The sequence below is a fragment of the Rhineura floridana genome, chromosome 3, assembly GCF_030035675.1.
Source record: "Rhineura floridana isolate rRhiFlo1 chromosome 3, rRhiFlo1.hap2, whole genome shotgun sequence".
NCBI lineage: Eukaryota > Metazoa > Chordata > Lepidosauria > Squamata > Rhineuridae > Rhineura > Rhineura floridana.
Window position 1 is genome coordinate 116613306 of NC_084482.1, and position 22200 is coordinate 116635505.

Here is a 22200-nt window from a genome sequence, read left to right on the forward strand (position 1 = left end):
ATGCTTCTAGTGGGTCGTTCTTCTGACCGGATGGTGGATGTCCAACCTGTCCTGGATGGGGTTGCACTCCCCCTGAAGGAGCAGGTTTGCAGCTTGGGGGTTCTCCTAGAACCATCTCTGTCACTTGAGGCTCAGGTAGCCTCGGTGGCACAGAGTGCTTTCTACCAACTTCGGTTGGTGGCCCAGCTATGCCCCTATATGGACAGGGATAACCTGGCTTCAGTTGTCCATGCTCTGGTAACCTCCAAGCTAGATTACTGCAATGCACTCTGTATGGGGCTGCCTTTGAAGATGGTTCGGAAACTGCAGCTTGTGCAAAATGCAGCGGCCAGATTGGTAACAGGAATCAGATGGTCTGAACATATAAAACCAATTCTGGCCGGCTTGCATTGTCTGCCTGTATGTTTCCGAGCTCGATTCAAGGTGCTGGTTTTAACCTATAAAGCCTTACACGGCTTGGGATCACAATGTCTGATGGAACGCCTCTCCTGATACGAACCCACCCATACATTATGCTCAACATCGAAGGCCCTCCTCCGGGTGCCTACTCGGAGGGAAGCTGGGAGTCTGGCAACAAGGGAGAGGGCCTCCTCAGTGGTGGCCCTCAAATTATGGAATGATCTCGCTGACAAGGTGCACCTGGCACCCTCACTATCTTTTCAGCACCAGGTCAAGACTTTCCTCTTCTCCCAGGCATTTTAGCATGTGTTTTAAGTTGTTTTAAATTGTGTTTTAAATTATTTTTAAAAGATGTGTTTTTAAATTTGTATATTTGTTTTTAATGTTTTTAGTTATTGTAAACCGCCGAGAAAGCTTTGGCTATGGGGCGGTATATAAATATGTTAGGTCCAAACCCAACATGCGAGTCGTCTCTGTCAACCCCAACTCGCTTACACCCGAGAAGGTGCGGAGATGAGTGCAAATGAACCCACTATCAGAGGTCAAGTAAACACAACACAATTCCTTTGCAAAGGGGACCCAATACTCACAAGCCAAGGCAGGTCAGAATGGGAACCCTTGTTTATTGATAGGTCAGAATATATATAGCCTTTCCCCGAAGGTTACAATATTGGGGTAACGTCATAAACACAAAAGAAGCAATTGCTAGTTGCTACAGCCTAAGGATATGTAAAAGGAGGTTAAAGGGGTGCAGGGGAAAGCATAAGTAGAAACATTGAGACTATCTTTCAGACTCTGTGTCTGCATATTTTGCATGTCCTTGAGATAAGCACTTTGCAGAACAAGACAAAGAGGAAGACGAGGGAGGAGGCCCAGCTGCAACCGGGCGCCCCCCAAATGGAGACAGACATGAAGTTACTAAGTCTGCATATCAAAGGGTTTACAAGTCAAGGTTTATGGGGCAAAAGAATAACTTTTAACATCTCTATGTAAGGCATATTTGCAACAGTAAGCAAAGCAATAATCATGAAGATAAAACAAAAGGCACATAATGGTGAGGTTTCCAGCATAAACCGGCTTTATTATGCGTGCCACTGGAATGTAGGTAAGGGTCAGGTCACCAGGAAATAAACCGACATTTTATATCAAAAGTCATGTAAAGGCCACTCTGGTTCGATTTCCCATGATGCTCAAGCTACTGTAAAACAAGTAAATTATGGCTCTTATGGTGACTGGGCCACAAATCCTGACCCAACAGACCCCCCTTTCAGCCCTGAGAGAATAGATATTCTCTCAGGTAGCTGTATTTTCCTGCTTAGGTTGCTAGAGCGGCCTCAGAGCCATTTCCATAAAGGTTGGTTGTGGTTTTCGGGAGGCTGAGGACAGTATTCTATTCAGACTTAATGACGCAATCTGCATTAGGTTAGGAATACATTGCAAACAACAGCAGACAGAGATTAATATCACAATCACTAGGACAACATAGAATATTATTTTATGCCAGTCTGGCCATGCCGAAAACCAGTCTGAAAAGCTAGAAAAGAGGGGAAAGTTTCCAATGCGCTCTACCTCATGGTAGATCTTCCCGATATCATTAATGTGTTTAATGACATCTGCCTTACTGTCTGTTATGTGGGTACAACATTCTGCTCCCTATAGAGCAGACCCCCCTGTGGGAGCTTAATAAAAAATCCAAGGCTAACCGATTTTGCAAAACTACAGTTCTAATTTGTCCCTGTTCGTTTGTGAGATCCGAAAAGGAAATAGCCGAATCATTCATAAAACGTTCAAAGGCTTGAGAAAGTTCTACAAGTTCTTGGTAAGTTTTGGCTGCTCCGTACATTGGAAAAAATCCTCTCAAAACAGCCTCCCCTGTGCCTCTCTTATTACGGCGACGCAGGGTCGGAAGGGTGTGGGAAACCCGAAGTCCTGGCACCACCCTTCCTAAAGTACAAGTCCAAGAGCCCATTTTAGGTAATTTTCTTACCGCAGAGTGTCCACAAAGCCACCAGAGTCCAGTTGGAGTTTGGTGATCCACTAAGTCAGTCAAAAAAGGCACTAAGTGATGTTCTGAGAATGTCAGTTGCAACAAACGCTGCCAAATGGCTAGCCATGTTAAGCCTGCTTTTGTGCACGTTCCGTTTAAGAACGTCCAGTTGCCAGGGTTCGTAGAGAAAATCAAACCCTCGCATACCATTCCTCCTGTGGGTTGACTTCCACTGCTAACACGGACTGAACTGGCGATGGGTCCGCTCAGTACCAGCCCCCCTTCTAACTCCTGTGAGCTGGAATGTGAGGCAAAGGAAAGATATTCCTTCAGCGGCAAAGGGGCCCCTGTCAAGGGGACTCCAGCTTGGCCATGCGGTGGCGTATGTGCACAAACATAACAAGTACCCGTCTTGGGAGCTGTTTCCTCCAGTAAGGCAACAAACATGTTTCCGTCCCACCCATCGCCTATTTTCGTATTTCTATGCTTAATTCTACCTGTTACTCTTGTTTCGTGCTTGGCATGTGTTACCGGGTGTTGTGGGGCTTTCCGTGCCCTCAGCTTGTTATCCATCCATTCATAACAGGACAGTATGCCGATGCCTACACAAAACTTTTCTCTTTCCTTTGTCTGGATCTGGAAAGTAAGCATGTTATATTCCTGTCTTATAGTGTTTACATCTAAATGGGAGGGACATCCATAATTAGGCATGGGACAATATTGTCTGCACCGCAGCGCGAGTCTGATGGCCCATTCTATCTCTATTCGGGTGCAATGAACTACCCATTTGCCCGTGTAGTTATGTTGTAGTATTACAGCTGCTTTATAACATAAATGCCCTGCTATATCTGCTTTCACCGTTCCTTCTTTTACTTGGTCCACATCATACAAAAAGGGGTCTGGGCAATCTTGGGTTTTGGGTATTGTCCGTCCAAAGTCTTTTAGATAATAATAATCAGCATCAGTGCATATCTTAACATTTGGGGGGCAACAAAGAGGCAATGCATAGGAGATCATCATGGACCAAACCCCCATGCCAACGAGCGCCCTCAGATCTTGCCGTGCCATTTCTGTGCCAGTGGGGCTATGTAGTCAAGGTATTTACTCAATGTCCGCGTCCTGAAAGGGAAGTTGAACCGCTTGCCACTGCCCAGTTTCTTCGTTCCTCTGCAGGCGTAATTTGGGGACCAAGGGTGGTGGAGATGCAGTGACTACGGCTGGTTTTACGTGAGAATGATGTATCTATGATTTACGTCCTTCCAGGAAGATGTCCGCCTGTGTAGACAGGAGGACCTGATGTGGCCCCGTGTAGCGTGACTGCAGGGAGTCGCCCCTCACGAATTTCTTTGCCCACACAAAGTCCCCTGGGCGGTACGGGTGTACCTGATTCTCGAGGGGCACCGTCTTGGTGTATCCAGCGAGTTTCCACAGCTCTCGCACTTTATTCTGTAAAGAAAGATACTGAGATACAGTTATGTGGTCCCCCCCAATAGCGAAACATCCACATTTGGCAAGCTCCCCCCTTTTGATGGAGGCCTGCCATACATTAATTCATACGGTGAGAGCCCTAAAGCCCAGGTAGGCCAGGTACGTAAATGAAATAAAACGAGAGGGAGTACCTGAGGCCACCTTAATCCTGTTTCCTGAGTATACTTAGCCAATGCCGTCTTAATTTCCCAGTTCTGTCTCTCCGTCGCCCCGGACGATTGTGGATGATACACGGTGTGAAACAGATGTTTAATTCCCAGACCTTCTTCGACTTTTGCCAAAATCTGTCCTGTAAAATGTGTTCCTTGATCGGAGTCTATAACCTCCAGTACTCCAAACCGTGGTATTATTTCTCTCAGTAATAGTCGGGCCACCATTGCAGCGGTGGCATTTACGGTTGGGAATGCCTCTATCCATGCTGTCAAGGGGCAGACCATGACCAATAGATGTTTCTTTCCTTCAGCCTTAGGGAGATCAACAAAGTCAATTTGAATGTGTAAGAACGGTGCTGCCGGTACCGGCCTTGTTGGCGTGTGTGCGTTGTTGCGTGAAACAGCATACATTACGTTGGAGTTAAGTTGAGCAAGAAACTTCTTCAGAGCATTTAAATCATGTAAGAGTCTTTATTAAGACATTAAGGCTTTTCAGCAGTTTCCCCCCCCTCTAGCTCTACAGCACATTTCTCTTCAAAAGCAAAAGTAAGACAGCCTCTCAGTTCAGAGGCATGGTGCAGAAGGACAGCCTCACAGATCAGAGGCATAAAGCAGAAGAACAGAAGAACCAACAACTGGCTGTTACAACTTTCCCAGCTGTTATCTCCCGTTACCATGACAACCTGTCTGACCTTCAAGTCTGCTCTCTCAGGCCAGACATGGCAGATAAGACTGCTTCTCAAAACACATGCTTGTAACTTTCCAGACCTGATGAAAACATCCTTTGGCAGTACGGCCTAATGCCAACAGTCCCCCTTTTTCATCATGTCTGTAAATCCATTACAACAATAATACATTTCTACAATACATCTTGCAATACATTTCAGTACATTACATCATACATTTTCAGTTCAGTTCAGTACAGTTCAAAATTACATCTCAGTACCGTTCAAAACTTTATTCACTCAAACTTTGGTTGAACACATGTCAAATAAAGTGTATCAGGATCCATGTCTACAACTTTATTCATTCCAGGACTTGTTATTAATCCCACGGTAAATCTGTCAGGCGGTTTGCCTAAATTCGCTCTCGTAGAGCGTCTTAAAGGAACCAGGGCTTCGGCTCTCTCTGCCCCCCCCATTTGTGCTTGTGCTTGGCACCGCGTGCCCAGGATCTTCCATTTCCTCAGCTTTACGTTTCTTCGATCTGCGTTTCCCACAAATGAGCTCATTCAAAGCATCTCTGAGAGGAATTTGTGTACCTTCCACTTTAATGTCAAGATCTGGCTTAAATGTCTGTGATGGTGTTCGTGTTTGTGTGCCACCTGTTCCTGTAAGAATAACTGTCAGCCTTTGATCCCAAGGCTTCTCTGAGACTTTAATGCTTCTGCTCAGAATTAACTGCTGTGTTTCTGGACACCAAACTCTGTAATATGCATTCTGCAATCCCAAAACAAAACCTTGCTGCGCTCTGGGCGCAAGCTTGCCCCTCCTTTTTCCCTGTGGAATGTGGATCCAGCACCTTGCCCCGAATTTTTGAATGTGTTCTATTTTAGGCTTTCTGCCAGTAAGTTTCTCATAAGGAGACATTCCAATAGCACTGTGTAACACCCTGTTTTGAATGTAATTCGCATAAAGAATTGCTTCTCCCCAGAAAGAATTCCCTAAACTGCAATCCATCAGCATGGCTCTCATTGCTTCCCCAAGCACCCTATTTTTTCTCTCAGCTGTTCCATTGGAAAACGGGCTAAATGGAGCAGTGAAATTCTGGTTTATTCCCTTACTCTCCAGAAAGTCACTCAATGCTTTACTCGTAAATTCCCCACCTTGATCTGAGTGAATCGCTTTCACAGTGACGTCATGTTGAGTTTCGATTCTCTTAATGAACAGTTTCAGCTTCTGCTCAGCTTCACTTTTATGCTTTAACAGAAAAACATGACAAAATCTTGAAAAATCATCTACCAGTACCATGAAGAATTTCGCACCTCCTCGTGAAGCATTTATTGGCCCTGATAAATCAACATGAACTAGCTGGTAGGGAGCTGTTGTGGTTCTCTCAGCCTCCCGGTATATTGGTGCAATAGTCATTTTAGCTTGATTACAAGAATCACAATCCATTATCTGTCCACAATCTCTTAAACGCATGTTTTCACTGTGCAAAGGGGTTTTCTTTATCGTGTCAAGGTTTGCATGCCCCAGCCTCTGATGCCATTCATGGATGCAACCCTGATGTACCTGTGCCTCAGCATTTAACACAGCACACCCTGCTTGACTGCTCTTTATTACAAACTGTGAATCATTAAGGCTTCCCTCCAAACACACTTGATCTCCCCTCATTATAAAACATTGGTCTTTGTGAAACAAAATTGAATAATTACAACTCACCAGTTTGCTCACTGACAAAATATTATGAGCCAATTCAGGAACAAATAAACAATCTGACATTATTCCAAGCTTGTCAAATTTCACCAGACCACGAGCTTCCACGTTCTTACGCGATCCATCAGCAAGTAAAACAAAGTCTTTCACTTCTTCTGAAACGTAAAACAAACGTCTGTCTTTAATTAATATATGGCTTGCTCCGCTGTCAAGCAGCCAGTTAATAGGTCATAAATCTTGAGAGTTCTGTTTACAAACAAAGTTCACACTGCCCTGCTTCAAGCCTCCGTCCCTGGAGTTGCGCTTGATTGCACAGTTTTTACGGAGATGCCCACGAGCCCCACAGGCAAAACAAGACTTCAGCCGCTGCTGCTCCCGCTTGTTTTCCTGTCTGCTTTCGACAGCCTGCTCCGGTTCGGCACATTTCTCCTCCTTGCTTCTGACAGCTTCCATCAGCTCGGCTCTCTGCGCCTTCTGCCTCCGCTGCCATTCCTGGGACAAATCCTGCAACGCATCCCACATCTGTTTTGCCGATGGCTCATCTCTCACACACATCAGTTGAGAATCCGATAGAGCCAAGATTATAAATGCCTGCGCCCTCTGGTCTCAACGCTTCCAGGCTGCGGTCGGTACCGCCGGGGTTTTTTCTTTAATCACTTCCCATAAATCCTCTTTTATCAGCAAAGCCCGCATCCTCGGCTTCCAGCTGCCATAATTCTTTTCATTAAGCCGTTCCATCGGCAAGCCTCCCCCAGACAGGTTTACAGCCATGTTGCTCACCTCCGTCTGGTTCAATCAATCAAGCTGCCCTCTCTGGAACTCCGTCTGCCGTTCAGACCAGCAACTTACTCCCATGTAATGCGCTGTGGATCTGGGCCCATAACCCCTGTTGGCGTGTGTGCGTTGTTGCGTGAAACAGCATACATTACGTTGGAGTTAAGTTGAGCAAGAAACTTCTTCAGAGCATTTAAATCATGTAAGAGTCTTTATTAAGACATTAAGGCTTTTCAGCAGTTTCCCCCCCCTCTAGCTCTACAGCACATTTCTCTTCAAAAGCAAAAGTAAGACAGCCTCTCAGTTCAGAGGCATGGTGCAGAAGGACAGCCTCACAGATCAGAGGCATAAAGCAGAACAGAAGAACCAACAACTGGCTGTTACAACTTTCCCAGCTGTTATCTCCCGTTACCATGACAACCTGTCTGACCTTCAAGTCTGCTCTCTCAGGCCAGACATGGCAGATAAGACTGCTTCTCAAAACACATGCTTGTAACTTTCCAGACCTGATGAAAACATCCTTTGGCAGTACGGCCTAATGCCAACAGGCCTACCCCTTTGCGGAGCCCTATTCGGTAGGGCAGGGCCATTTGCTTGGCAAATGTGGCATGCTTTCACTATTGCTACACATATTGATTGAATACCGGGGGCATACCAGGAGCGTGTGATCGAGTCCACTAATGCGTGTATACCATAATGGCCCCCGTGGTCATGAAACCATTTTGCCGCAGTTTGGTATAGTGATCTAGGAAGACATGCTCGACCATCAGGCATGGTCCACAGTTGCTGCTTCAGGATTGCACCTAGCTCAGTCCATCGCTTTATTTCCTGTGGGGGTACTGAAACAGATACAGGTGGAACAAAAGCAGTAGTTATAAGTGCCAGAGTCGGCATACTTATTGGGAGCAATGCCGCTTGCCTTGCAATCTGATCCGCCAAGGCATTTCCTAATGTTACTGGGTCTTGCTCTTTAGTGTGTGCTTTGCAATGCACCACCGCTAGCTGGAGAGGTTCAAGGATAGTCTGTAATAACTTTTGCACAAGTTCCAAATGTTGAATAGGTTTTCCCCCTGCAGTTGTAAACCCCCTGTATTTCCACAAATGAATATGGCAATGAATAACTCCAAAAGCATACCTACTATCTGTAAAGATGGTCACCTTTTTTCCTGCCGATAACTGGCATGCCCTGGCCAGAGCGTAAATTTCTGCTGCTTGTGCTCCCCACCTTCCCGGGAGCGCTGCTGCCTCTACTACTTCCCATTGTGTCATTATTGCAAAACCCGTGTACCTTACCCCTTCGTGGTAATAGGAACTGCCATCAGTAAATAGAACGATGTCTGGTTCTGGTAACGGTTCGTCAGACAGGTCTGGTCTTATCTGTAACGTAGATTGCAGAACTTGTACACAATCATGGTCAGGAAAGGGTGGGGGCAGTTCAGGCAGAAGGGTGGCTGGGTTTAACGGTCCACAACGTTCAAACCACACGTTAGGATCCTCCAGCAGTTCTGCTTCCAACTGTTGCTGTCTCTGCGCTGAAAAGACCTGCGTGGTGCCTTTTCGCAACAAGGCTGAGAGTGCATGTGATGTCCAGACGGTGGTAGAATGGCCAAGGGTCAATCCCTTCACCTTGGTCAAAAGTAATGCCGCTGCCGTTAGTGTGCGTGTACATGTGGGGGTTCCACGGGCTACATTGTCAATTTGTTGTGAGTAAAAAGCTACTGGGAAGTGGCTGGGGCCGTACAATTGTGTCAGGACCCCGCTTGCGACCACCGATCTTTCATGTACAAACAAATGGAATGGCTTACTGTAATTCGGTGGTTTAAGGGACATCGAGGTTGCTACACTCTGCTTTAACAATTCAAATGCCTTTTCATTGTCCCGGCTCCATTGTATCCGATCAGGAGCTTTATTGGCGGTTAGCGCATGTAGCGGTTTGCTCAATTCTCCACACGATGGCAGCCATGGTCTGCAAAACCCGATCAGCCCCAAGAAACCCCTCAACTGTCTCTTTGTCTGGGGAAGCGGGCAGTTCTGTATGGTAGAGACGCACCCAGGGTCCATTTGTCGCCCATCTGGCATTAAAATGAAACCCAAATATTTCACTCTTTCTGACAGCCACTGGATTTTCTTCGGGTCAATTTTGTGACCCCTTGAATGCAGATATAACAAAAAAGCCTTACCGTCATCCCGCAGCGCCCCCTGGTGTTCATTCGCGATTAAAATATCGTCAACCTATAAAACCAGAACTGAACCCCATTCTGGGGTGAACCCCTCGAGATCATCCCGCAAACACTGGCTGAACACCCCGGGACTGTCGCAATATCCCTGAGGAATTCGGGTCCAGACGAAAGAGCTCTGGTCCCATTCGAACCCGAACAAATGCTGCGAGTCTGGGTGGAGAGGAATACTAAAAAATGCATTTTTCAGATCAATAACGGTAAACCACTTCGCGTCCCATGGAATTTGGCTGATGATAGTCACCGGATCTGGAACAACCGTGTGTAAAGGGATCACATACCTGTTTACCGCTCTCAGGTCCTGACAAAATCTCCACCGAACCGGGTCTCCGGGTTTCTTCGGGGGCTTTTTTATAGGTAGAATAGGCGTGTTGCAGGGGGTTCGCTGTGGTCGGATAACTCCTTTTGCTATAAAACCTTCTATTATGGGACGTATGCCTTCTCTAGCTTCCAGTGATAAAGGGTACTGTGCAACTCTGGGCGGAGGGAGGAAGGGTTTTACCTGGATCCTCACAGGGCTTACCGATTGCAGCAATCCCACATCCGTGTCTTCCGTACCCCATAGATCCGATGGCATGTCGGCGAGATCTTCCGGCAGGCTGTGTCCTAAATGTTTGTGTTTAATTGCGGCTCCCGCTGGAACTCCCAGTACACTCATTAATAAACCCACCCCATCAGGAGTGCAGGTTAAGGTAGCCTCCAGTTTACATAGTATGTCTCGGCCCATTAGGGAGATGGGACACGAGGCGGAATAAAGAAAAACATGGTTAAACAATTTCTCTTTGTATTTTACTTGCAATGGTGAAGTTATGCACATGGGTGTGGGGTTTCCATCAACCCCCATTGTCATTTTTACTTCTTTACTTAGCCAGTCAGTGTGGGCAACATTAATCAAGGAATACGTAGCCCCTGTGTCCACCAGGAATATTACTTCCTGCCCTTGTACCCTTAACGACAGTCTGGGTTCCTGAGTGGGGAGAGAGAGAGAGAGAAAGAATCCCGCGAGAGACATAAGATTCATTAGTCCCACTCCCAACCCCTCCTTTCCCATGCTTAGTCATTGTGGATTTGCTTGGCGACCGCCGTACTGGTCCCATGAAGCCGGTGTCTGTTGAACGGCAGGTGGAGGCGGGGGCGGAAACTCTGCATTAGTGCCTGTGAAGTCTGGGTAAAAAGGGTTATTATTTGTGTATTGTGTGTTCCCTGTCCTCCACGGACAGTCTTTCTTAAAATGTGAGTAATCTCCACACTGAAAACAAGCCCTGTCTCCTTGCCATGACTGTCTCATCTGTACCCTGCCTCTCTGCTCTCCGGCTCTTGGCCCCCTCAGAAATCCTCTTCCCCTACCTCTGTATCCTCTGCTTGGTGGCTGGCCTCTCATTGCAAGAGCCAGCATTTCAAAATCCTCTTTCTTTTCCTTTTTTCTGCTTTTCTCCTTGTCTTTGTCCCACACAAAATCTGCCACTTCTAGGATCACAGTCACAGCTTTCCCCCCCCCATCCAGGTCTAAAATTCAGAAAGTAATCTCTCACTGCTGGTTGCGCTTGATGAACAAAATTGGCAATGAGGGTCGGATGATCCAGCACGTTTTCAGGGTTCAAATTGGTGTAACTACGTGCTCCCTCTAACAAACATGACCAAAATTTTCTGGGAGGTTCACTGGCTTCTTGTTTTATTGCCATAAATTTAGCTTGGTTGGGGGGCTTCTGTGACATCCGTTCTAAATGAGTCAAAATCCTATCCCTATCGGTCTGCAGCTGGGCACGGCGAGGCTGCGTCCAGTCTCCCGCTACCCAAGCCGCAGCTGTCTGAGCTCGGTCCGACCACGACCTATTTGCCGCTGCCTCCGCAGCCCATGCAGTCTCCAATGTCCACAACCTGCTACGCTCTTCACCTGTTAATACTCTTCTTAACAAATGTTCCACATCCGAGTACGTCGGATTGTGACTCTCAAACAACCTGCCCAACAATTCTCTTATCCTCCTTGGCTGTTCCCCAAAAGTTCCAGCCATCCTGCTCCACTCTTTCAAATCCCATTCTAACCAGCTTTTTAACTCAACCACCTCCGTGCACTGAATGCCACCGCGGCCATCCACGTACGGTTGATCATGTACAATCAAAGGAAATTCTGCAGCCTCTGCTGCTTTCCTTTCCTTTTCCTTTTTTCGCCTGTGCATGTCCATACCCCCTGAGGCCCCCTTCTCTCCTCCCTTTTCATCTGTCTCATCATCTGTTCCAGATGAAAGGGTTCCCGCCTCCGGATTGGGATCTCCGTTCTCGGGAGCTAAGAGCAGATCCGGAGTGGAGGGTATTATAGAACAGTTCAGGACCATTCTTTTGCTTGACGTGTCATCATTAAAATAATGAGGAGGGGGTTCCTCAATGGACAGAGTTCTTACTGCCATCAAGGTAAGACTATCCCATTTTTGTGATCCTATTTTCCATAGGAGCCAAAATTCCAATTGATGCGGGTGGGTATCCCCAATCCGCCTCCGCACTCCCAGTAGCGGAGCGGTTTCGAAGGATCCACCCCACGGCCACCGTTCACCCAGCACCGACACTGCAGTCATCCGCGGCCCCTCCTCCTCACAGAGCTCTATCATCTTTTTCTTTTTCAGGCCTCTTTTGCGCACAGGCAATTCTTCCTCTTCCCACAACATGCACATTATTCCTAAAGGGCTGTCCTTTACCGGCACACTCCCTATATTCCCCATGACGTCTGACAGAGGTTTTCCTCAACTGTGCTTTATCCCCATACCGCCAAATCAACCCGCTCTCCTCGACAACCGAGAAAATTTTCTCGTGGTGCCTGTTGACGAATAAAGGGGTGCAATGGCAATAAGGGGGTCCACACAAGGGATCCTGGACGAGCCCCCAAATTGTTAGGTCCAAACCCAACACGTGAGTCGTCTCTGTCAACCCCAACTCGCTTACACCCGAGAAGGTGTGGAGATGAGTGCAAATGAACCCACTATCAGAGGTCAAGTAAACACAACACAATTCCTTTGCAAAGGGGACCCAATACTCACAAGCCAAGGCAGGTCAGAATGGGAACCCTTGTTTATTGATAGGTCGGAATATATATAGCCTTTCCCCGAAGGTTACAATATTGGGGTAACGTCATAAACACAAAAGAAGCAATTGCTAGTTGCTACAGCCTAAGGATATGTAAAAGGAGGTTAAAGGGGTGCAGGGGAAAGCATAAGTAGAAACATTGAGACTATCTTTCAGACTCTGTGTCTGCATATTTCGCATGTCCTTGAGATAAGCACTTTGCAGAACAAGACAAAGAGGAAGACGAGGGAGGAGGCCCAGCTGCAACCGGGCGCCCCCCAAATGGAGACAGACATGAAGTTACTAAGTCTGCATATCAAAGGGTTTACAAGTCAAGGTTTATGGGGCAAAAGAATAACTTTTAACATCTCTATGTAAGGCATATTTGCAACAGTAAGCAAAGCAATAATCATGAAGATAAAACAAAAGGCACATAATGGTGAGGTTTCCAGCATAAACCGGCTTTATTATGCGTGCCACTGGAATGTAGGTAAGGGTCAGGTCACCAGGAAATAAACCGACATTTTATATCAAAAGTCATGTAAAGGCCACTCTGGTTCGATTTCCCATGATGCTCAAGCTACTGTAAAACAAGTAAATTATGGCTCTTATGGTGACTGGGCCACAAATCCTGACCCAACAAATACAACAAACAAACAAACAAACAAATAAATTTATTTTATCCTCTCTCATTTTCTCACATTCAAAGCAGCTAACAATCATTGTAATGAAAACGTGTCAAAAGTTGTCTAATCAAGTTCAGTGTAAAAAGTCGAAATGCTCCCCAAACCTCAAGCATACTAGGTAGAAACTCCAGGCAGTCGAGGCAATCCCATCTCTCAGAATGCCTGTCTAAAAAGAGAGGTTTTAATAGCTGTTCTAAAAATGTACAGACATGGCCCAGGGTGAGTCTTATTCAGGAAGTTGCTCCACTGCTTTGAGGCCTCAAAAAGGAAGAAACAGAAATTGGACCAACTCACTGAATTCTGGTGCAGTGCAAATCCCTCTGTGTGGGCCTACCCTTTCATTTCTCACTGTCTTTGCTCATGCTTCTAGTCTATTTCATGGTGATGACAGTAGACTCCCTCCTCCTCCTCCCCTCCTGCTTACTTTGTTGTTGTTGTTTCTTTGGCTGCTGCTTTAGGGGCAACATACTTGCCGACGTACTTTATTTTGCTGTTGCTTTAGGGGCGGCAGCACCAGTGAGGCCCTCCACTGTTCTCCTCTCTCCTTCACTCTGAAAAGAGAGGAGGTAAAAAGCCTTGCCGGGTGAGGGGGAGATGGCAAGATCAGCCAGATAGCAGGGCTGCTGGCTGCAGCTGCCAGTGCCAGGTGCACAGAACCCCACAAAGTTTGGACCTTGGGTCATTCACCTTGGTGTGCCCCTTAGAGATAGCCCTGAGTATTATGCCCTTTTAGTGTTTCCACCCCAGTATTTTAACACAGCTTTGCAAAAATGCACCACCAGTCTGAAAACAGTTTTAAAGACTGTTCTCTGCTAACAAGATCTCTTTATTTTTATTGAGAAGAATGATACAAACACCCAATTTATCTCCCAAAGGAACCAATTGGAAAAAACCCCCAATAAAATATAAATCACAATCTTTCTCAGAGCACTCTTAGGATTATTTCCCATGTAATCTTTTAAATGGTTGGGATGAGTTCCCTAACTAAGGAATGGTTAATGCACTTTTACTACATCTCATTATAACAGGAATCCAATCTAAAAGAATCCTATACATGCTTGCCTGGAGTAAGCCCACATGAACTCAGTGGGACTCCCTTGTGAGTAGACGTGCATGGGATTATAAGGCAAGACTACCATAACTCAGTTTTGATCACCTTGATTTTGGGTTTTCAGATGAGCTTAATGTAAGGGCAATAGAGGGGGGCTATTGAATCTGGTATGTGAATGCACATTATGCAAGGGAGAGAAAAGGGATAAGTTAGAGGTAAGGTGCAAACCCAACATGCAAGCCGTCACTGTCTACCCAGCTCACATACACCCGGGAAGGTGCGGAGTTGAGAGCAAGAACCTATTGCCAGAGGCCAGGAAATAACACACAATATTACCTTTGCAAAGGGGTCCCAAGACCTGCCAGCAAGTTGCCTTTCAGAAGTGGGAACCCCGTTTATTGACACACACAAGATTTATATAGTTTCCCCAACGGTTACAGAATGGGGAGCAGACGTCATAAAGAATAGAAAAACATTGCTAGACATAGTAACATCTTAGATATGGAAAAAGGGGTGCTTAGGATAACAAAGCCAGGAACATCTTGCCTTCTTTCAGACATAGGCTTGCATAGTTTATACGACCTTGAGATAAGCACTCAGAGTCAGAGGAACAAAGGATAGATAGGAGTGGGGGAGGAGTGGGATCATTAAACTAAGAATACACTCAGGTTACATTTTCTACATTTGTAAGAGTATGTGTGTCAAGGTCTACAACCATGTAAATGAAGCACAGGCATTCTTTTGTGATACGGTTGGTAACATCATACAAGACATTAAGTATAGATATGCACAAGGAAATGGGAGGGGAGAACATTTCCAGTTCAATCAGGCTTTTATTCACTTAGCCACTGGAATGTTTGGGGTCAGGTCATCGGGAAATAAACCGATATCTACCTTATATCAAGTCAGTAATATTTCCATACCCAACAATCTTTACCTCTCATTTTTATGAGCTATACTGAACTCATGCACTCTCCTTGTGTAAAGGATGTGCTGTGACATAAAACTAGGGAAATGTTGGGCTTGTACACTGTATAGTATTGTTATGGGTTTGGGGGTTGAGATAGATGATTTCTATGAGTCTCCTTCCAACCTCTGATTTGGAACCCTGCACCTAGAGCTGGTCTCTGTAGCTGAGAGGCCTGCTCTGTTAGTCAGATGAGTCTCCTTTGTTAGCCTAATAGAGTGGCCAGGTGGGCTAATGGGTCTGCCAAGTGCCCATTAACTGGTGAATGGGCCAGGGAGATCCTATTGTTATTGAAACTCTTCAGGAGAGCCCCCCCCCCCAGGGGCCAGAAGAGAGGCTTGGGTTTTTAGTTGATTCGGAGAAAAGGCTGGGAACTGGAGACAGGCAGAGAGGCTGGCTCCCTGCACCGTGGCTTTAGGGTGCCTTCTGTAAGCCTGATGGAAAAGCAAGATATTGGACTGCTGATGCTTTGAACCCCTCCATGTTAAGCTCAGATTGGAATGTATCTAAATAAATAAACCATATTTTATAAAGACACCACAGACTCCGCCGGCCTTCTTTCCAAGGAAATCAAACCTGGGTAAGGGCAGGAACTCCTGGAGATCTCTCACTGCTCGGAGATTGGGATGGCATGCAACACTGGTGTGAGAGTGGGATTGAATTTCCTGGAAGAAGCATTGGGAGCAAGGTGTGTCTGAGTTTAAATGGAGGGAGAAACAGCAACCCTCCCGGAACAGATAAAATTGATGTTCCAGCAGCAAAAGCAACGAGAGCGTCAGGACAACTAGCAGCAAAGGCAACAAGCACACCGGGAGGACCAGCAACAGAGGCAACAGGACCAACAGCAAAGGCAACAACAGCGCCAGGAAGACTAGCAGCAAAGGCAACGAGAGCATCAGGAGGACCAGCAGCAAAGACAGCGAGAATGCCAGGAGGCCCAACAATGAATGGAGGCCCAGATGTGGGGCTTCCAGAAGAAAGTTGATGAGGTGGATGAGAGACTGGTTAGCCTAGACTCTAGGGTGTTGGAGTCAGTAGCCAAAACCCAAAAAGCTTTAGCTAACTTGGAACTGGCCAACAGAGATGAAAACGAAAAGCTACAGAAACAGTTGCAGGAACTGGAGAGGCAATTGCAGGAGGTAAAGTAAGAGTGCCAACCCACTTTGGGAATGAGTGGCTGGGTGAGAGACCAGCAGCCAGCAACTGTGAGTAAGGAGTTCCCCATCATAGACTTTTCCACCCCATGTGCTCCACGTAGGGGCCTTGAGAGAAGAGGGCTGGTCACTACAGCTGATGTGGTCCAGAACCCCACCCTCTATGGTGGCAAAAGCTCCTGGGAAGTCTATCTCTCCCAGTCTGAAATAATCTCCCACATAAATGGCTGGGATGAAGAACAGAGAGGATTCCTCGCAGTCAACCTTAGTGGGCCAGCTCTGGTGATCTTGCAGAATCTCCAATCTGAGAAAAGGCAGATTTGGTGAAAGCCTTGGACCTACGGTTGGGGCTGTGCACCACTCTGAGTTAGCCAGGACCCAGTTCAGGAGTCGCAGGAGGAGGAAAGAAGAGTCTTCAGATGCCATTCCATGATCTTCATGTGGAAGTCCAAATCACTCTGTCCATCAAGGAACTGGTCCTTTGCCAATGTCTCCTGCATCTCCTCACTGGCATAATGCTATTTTGTCAAGGGAAGCCAGGACGGAGGTTCACAAGTGCCAAAACACAATGGGAAAAAAAGATTCTGCCTTAGATTCTGTGTGGATTACTGGGAAATGGAGTGCCACCAAGCTGAAAGGGCAAAGCTTGGAGGGAGGGAGGGAGGCCCCACAGTGTGTGCTTAAATCTGGGCAATTGAACTATAATAGTCGCAGCTTGGCAACTGATTGTGAAGTTGGTGGTGTAAAATGCACAGGGATACTAGATAGAGGATCAAATATTACAGTTCTTCGATCTGATATGGTAGGCATGCTCAGGAAGAAAGGGGCTCAAGTTGAGGAGGCCACTTGGTCTCAGAAGGAGATGGTAAATGAAACCCCAGCCCTGTGAGAAAATGGGGAAGTATGAGCATAAAGATTGGCACACTCCATTAGCGACATGTAATCTGGGAGGCAGACATTATGGACCAGTTTATAATTGGCTTGGATCTGATGACGGCCAATGGTTGTGTTCAGGGTCAGCCCCAGGGATGCTGGGGCCCTTGCTGGGGCAGCAGGATTGCTGCTGTGGATCGCAGGGTGGGAGCTTCGGAGCCCTCACTCAACCTTCCTGTCTCATAATAAATAAATCATGTTTCATAAAGACACCACAGTCTCTGCTGACCTTCTTTCCAAGGAAACCAAACCCTGGGGAAGTGCAGGGACCCCTGGAGATCTTTCACCACTCAGAGATTGGGGTGGTACACAACAGCAGAGCTTGGAAAAGTTACTTTTTTGAACTACATCTCCCATCAGCCCAATCCAGTGGCCATTCTGGCTGGGGCTGATGGGAGCTGTAGTTCAAAAAAGCAACTTTTCCAAGCTCTGCGCAACAGTATACTTGTTTGTCATTAAGTCAGGGATGGGGAACCTATGTCCCTCCAGATGTTGTTAGACTCCAACTTCCATCAGCCCCAGCCAGCATGGCCAATGGTCAAAGATGATGGGAGCTGCAGTTGCAGAACATCTGGAGGGCCACATGCTCAAGATCCATCAAATGAAGTTCAAAAAAACACTCCAGAAAATATGTAGAATATCTTAAGTTACACCAACAGATCATCCTTGGAAAGAAAGGAAAGAAAAGAAAGAAAGATGAGTTTGCATCAATGTGTAAGGTCAGTTTTATCTAGTCAAGGACTCTGACTGGCAAGGGCTTTCCCTGGTCTCCGGTGAAGATCCCTCTTTAACTAGAAATGCCAGGCACTGAACCTGCAACTTTATGCATGCAAAGCAGGTACAGCCCCTGCTCCCCCCCCCAAAAAAAACAGGAGCAAACATTCAAAAGAGAAAGCAGTCAATTTTTAATTCTTTTAAATTTTGGTTGCTGTAAAGGGAAGAATCTCTTAACTTCCAGATATTGTTTATTGTAGCCTCAAGGGTCTGAGGGTGAACAGCCTCTCCAACGTGAGATGAATTAATGCCTTTGTGACTTGTGCTACAAAAACCCACCACTGGCATCCTTTCCTTCCCCACCACAATTCACAATCTTGGTTGTCACTGATAGAGTTTCGCTGATGGAGATTCCACAGATCCCAATGTACACACTCAGCTTTCCTTACTGTGTGCTCAAGACCAGCTCAGTATGGTATTTGGCTGACAAAAATCTCTCTCAAGTTTATTTTGAGTTCAGTGACTGCTGTGAGAATGAAGCTCCTTCATTACAAGTTCGTAGATAATGGGATAGATGGGGGGAAGGTATTGTGGCTGTCAATTTCTTGGCACAGCTCTCAGCGATTAATGTGTGAGATTTCTTAACACTGCTGATTACTTCACTTGCATTTACAGCAGAAAGGTTACTGAACATCCTCAAGGGAATCAGTTATAAATAATGGTATTTACACATGGGTAAACCATAAATCTTGATGATCTTCATGCGTTTAAAAGAATTTAAAGATGTGTTATTCCTTTAGCCTGGAGGCAAGGCTTTGATAAAACTGTCAGTAACCTTAAATCTTCCATTGACAACTAAATACTTCAAAGAATAAGGCATGGCAGCACTTTTTGGAGCTTCACCTGCCAGACTCACAAGGAGACTTTTCCTAAGAAGTCTGTATGCATAGGATAGAATTATCTGCACATAATTACAGGCATAAGTGAACCAGAATATGAGAGCTGGATTTTTTTTAATCCTCATGAATCCTCATCTTCAGCATTTTAATGGGAATTTCTCCTGACACACATTTTTCTGTGTTGTTTTGACCAATATATGCATTTTGCAAGCAATTTCTCCTAATATAATGCATTTTTGTATGTTAGCTTGCACTAATATAGTCATTTTTATGCACACTTTCCCCTAATATATGCATTTTTTAAATATTCATTGGCTGGAGAACTGTATTGCAAAATTCACACATGTGAATTTTGAAGGATGGCTATGTTTCGGCTCTGATAGTGTTTCAGAGAGTGTGAATTTGATAGATTTGGTTTTAAACAGAAACGGAAATGAATTTCTCCCCCGTCCCTATTGGGAGGATGTTCCAAAGCTGTGGTATAAAGACAGAGAAGGCCCTCTCTCTTTCTCTCATAGCCACACACTGCCTTCCTTCACTCCTGTTCTTGCTTGCTTGCTTGCTTGCTTGCTTGCTTGCTTGCTTGCTTGCTTGCTTCCTTCCGTCCTTCCTTCCTTCCTTTCAACTTTGGCATGGTTCGAACTCTTTCTGCCCAAACTCCCTTGGGCTTTGCAACAGTGAAGCTGAACTACCCCCACGACTTTCCTGCACAGAGCCGCCAATCTGCAGGAAGGAAGGGAATGTTGGGATGTAAAGCATGTGGGGGCAGCGTCGGTATCTACTTTTCATTGCAGCATCGTTTTAGTCTCTCTCTCTCTCTCTCCCTCTCTCTTTCTCTGTCTCTCTCTCTCTCTCTCTCTCTCTCGCACACACACACATACACACACACGAAATCTGTCTCCGACAACCTAATTTTAAAAAAGAAAAAGGAAGAAAGGGTTTTACTAGGAATAGGAGGGGGTGTCTAGTCAGTGTCATGTCAATTTCACGCTGAGGTTCTCTCCTGGCTTCAGCCTTGAAGCCCGAACAGTCATGGGGATTGCACCCCTCTTTCCATTCTGAGTTCCATAGTCTGTTCTTCCGACTACATCATGAGTGTGTGTGTGTGTGTTATTTAACAGTCCCCTGCATGATTTATTTATTTATTTCTTAAACTTATATACCGCCCGACTAGCAATAGCTCTCTGGGCGGTTAACATAAAACACAATAAAATTACAGAATCTGATACAACAAGCATATAAAAACTACACAATCTAAAACCAAGTTACAAACATTTAACTAAGATTAAAATGCCTCAGAGAAGAGAAAGGTTTTAACTTGGCGCCGAAAAGATGATAGTGTCGGCGCCAAGCGTACCTCCTCGGGGAGACTGTTCCACAATTCGGGGGCCGCCACTGAGAAGGCCCTAGATCTCATCACCACCCTCTGGGCCTCCCTATGCGTCGGGACCCGGAGGAGGGCCTTCGTAGTAGACCGTAGTGTACGAGCCAGTTCATATCGGGAGAGGCGTTCCGACAGATATCGTGGTCCCGCACCGTATAAGGCTTTATAGGTTAACACCAACACTTTGAATCTGGCCCAGAAGCGTATTGGAAGCCAGTGCAGGCGAGCCAGCACAGGTGTTATATGCTCAGACCACTTAGTTCTTGTTAGCAGTCTGGCTGCCGCATTTTGCACTAGCTGTAGCTTCTGAACCGTCTTCAAAGGTAGCCCTACGTAAAGCGCATTGCAGTAGTCCAAACGCGAGGTTACCAGAGCATGTACTACTGATGTAAGGTCCTCCTTACTCAGGTAGGGACGTAGCTGGGCCACCAACCGAAGTTGGTAGAACGCATTCCGTGCCACCGAGGCTACATGAGCCTCAAGTGACAGGGAAGAGTCTAAAACGACTCCCAGACTACGAACCTGTTCCTTTAGGGGGAGTGTAACCCCGTCCAGGACAGGGTATATATCCACCATCTGATCAGAGAAACCATCCACCAACAGCATCTTATCAGGATTGAGTCTCAGCTTGTTAGTTCTCATCCAGTCCATTGTCGCGGCCAGGCAACGGTTCAGCACATCGACCGCCTCACCTGAAGAAGATGAAAAGGAGAAGTAGAGCTGCGTGTCATCAGCGTACCGATGACAATGCACTCCAAAACTCTGGATGACCGCACCCAACGGCTTCATATAGATGTTAAAGAGCATGGGAGACAAAACCGAACCCTGCGGGACCCCACATTGGAGAACCCACGGTGTCGAGCAATGTTCCCCAAGCACTATCTTCTGGAGACGGCCCGCCAAGTAGGAGCGGAACCACTGCAAAGCAGTGCCTCCAACTCCCAACTCCGCAAGCCTCTCCAGAAGGATACCATGGTCGATGGTATCAAAAGCCGCTGAGAGATCAAGGAGAATCAACAGAGTTACACTCCCTCTGTCTCTCTCCCGACATAGGTCATCAAACAGGGCGACCAAGGCTGTCTCAGTGCCAAAACCAGGCCTGAAGCCCGATTGAAATGGATCTAGATAATCGGTTTCATCCAAAAGCGTCTGGAGCTGGTCGGCAACCACTCGTTCCAAGATCTTGCCCAGGAATGGAACGTTCGCTACTGGTCTGTAGCTGCTGAAATCTTCTGGGTCCAAGGAAGGTTTTTTCAGAAGTGGTCTCACAGCTGCCTCTTTCAGACAGCCAGGGACCACTCCCTCTCGCAAGGAGGCATTTATCACTTCCTTGGCCCAGCCAACTGTTCCCTCCTTGCTAGATTTTATTAGCCAAGAGGGGCAAGGATCTAGTACCGAAGTGGTTGCACGTACCTGTCCAAGCACCTTGTCCTCGTCCTCGAACTGAACCGACTGAAACTCATCCAACAAAACATGACAAGACTGTGCTCCAAACACCTCGCTAGGGTTAACTGCTATAAAATGGGAGTCTAGGTCCCGGCGAATGCATAAGATCTTATGCTGGAAGTGCTCAGCGAACATTACAGCGGGCCACCGATGTATCTACCGTGTCCTGTAGGCCTAGATGGAGTAGCCCTCGGACGACTCTAAAAAGCTCCGCTGGGCGGGAGAGAGATGACTTAATAGTGGTGGCAAAATGTTGTTTTTTCGCCACCCTCACCACTCCTACATACAGCTTAGTGGAAGCACGAACCAGCGCATAATTGCATTCATCGGGAGTTCGTCTCCATCTCCGCTCAAGCTGCCTCCTATCTTGTTTCATCGCTCTCAGCTCTGGAGTATACCAAGGAGCTGAATGAGCTCTACAGAGGAGAGGGCGCGCAGGAGCGATCGTGTCCACAGCCCGGGTCATCTCCGTATTCCACAGATTAGCCAGGGCTTCG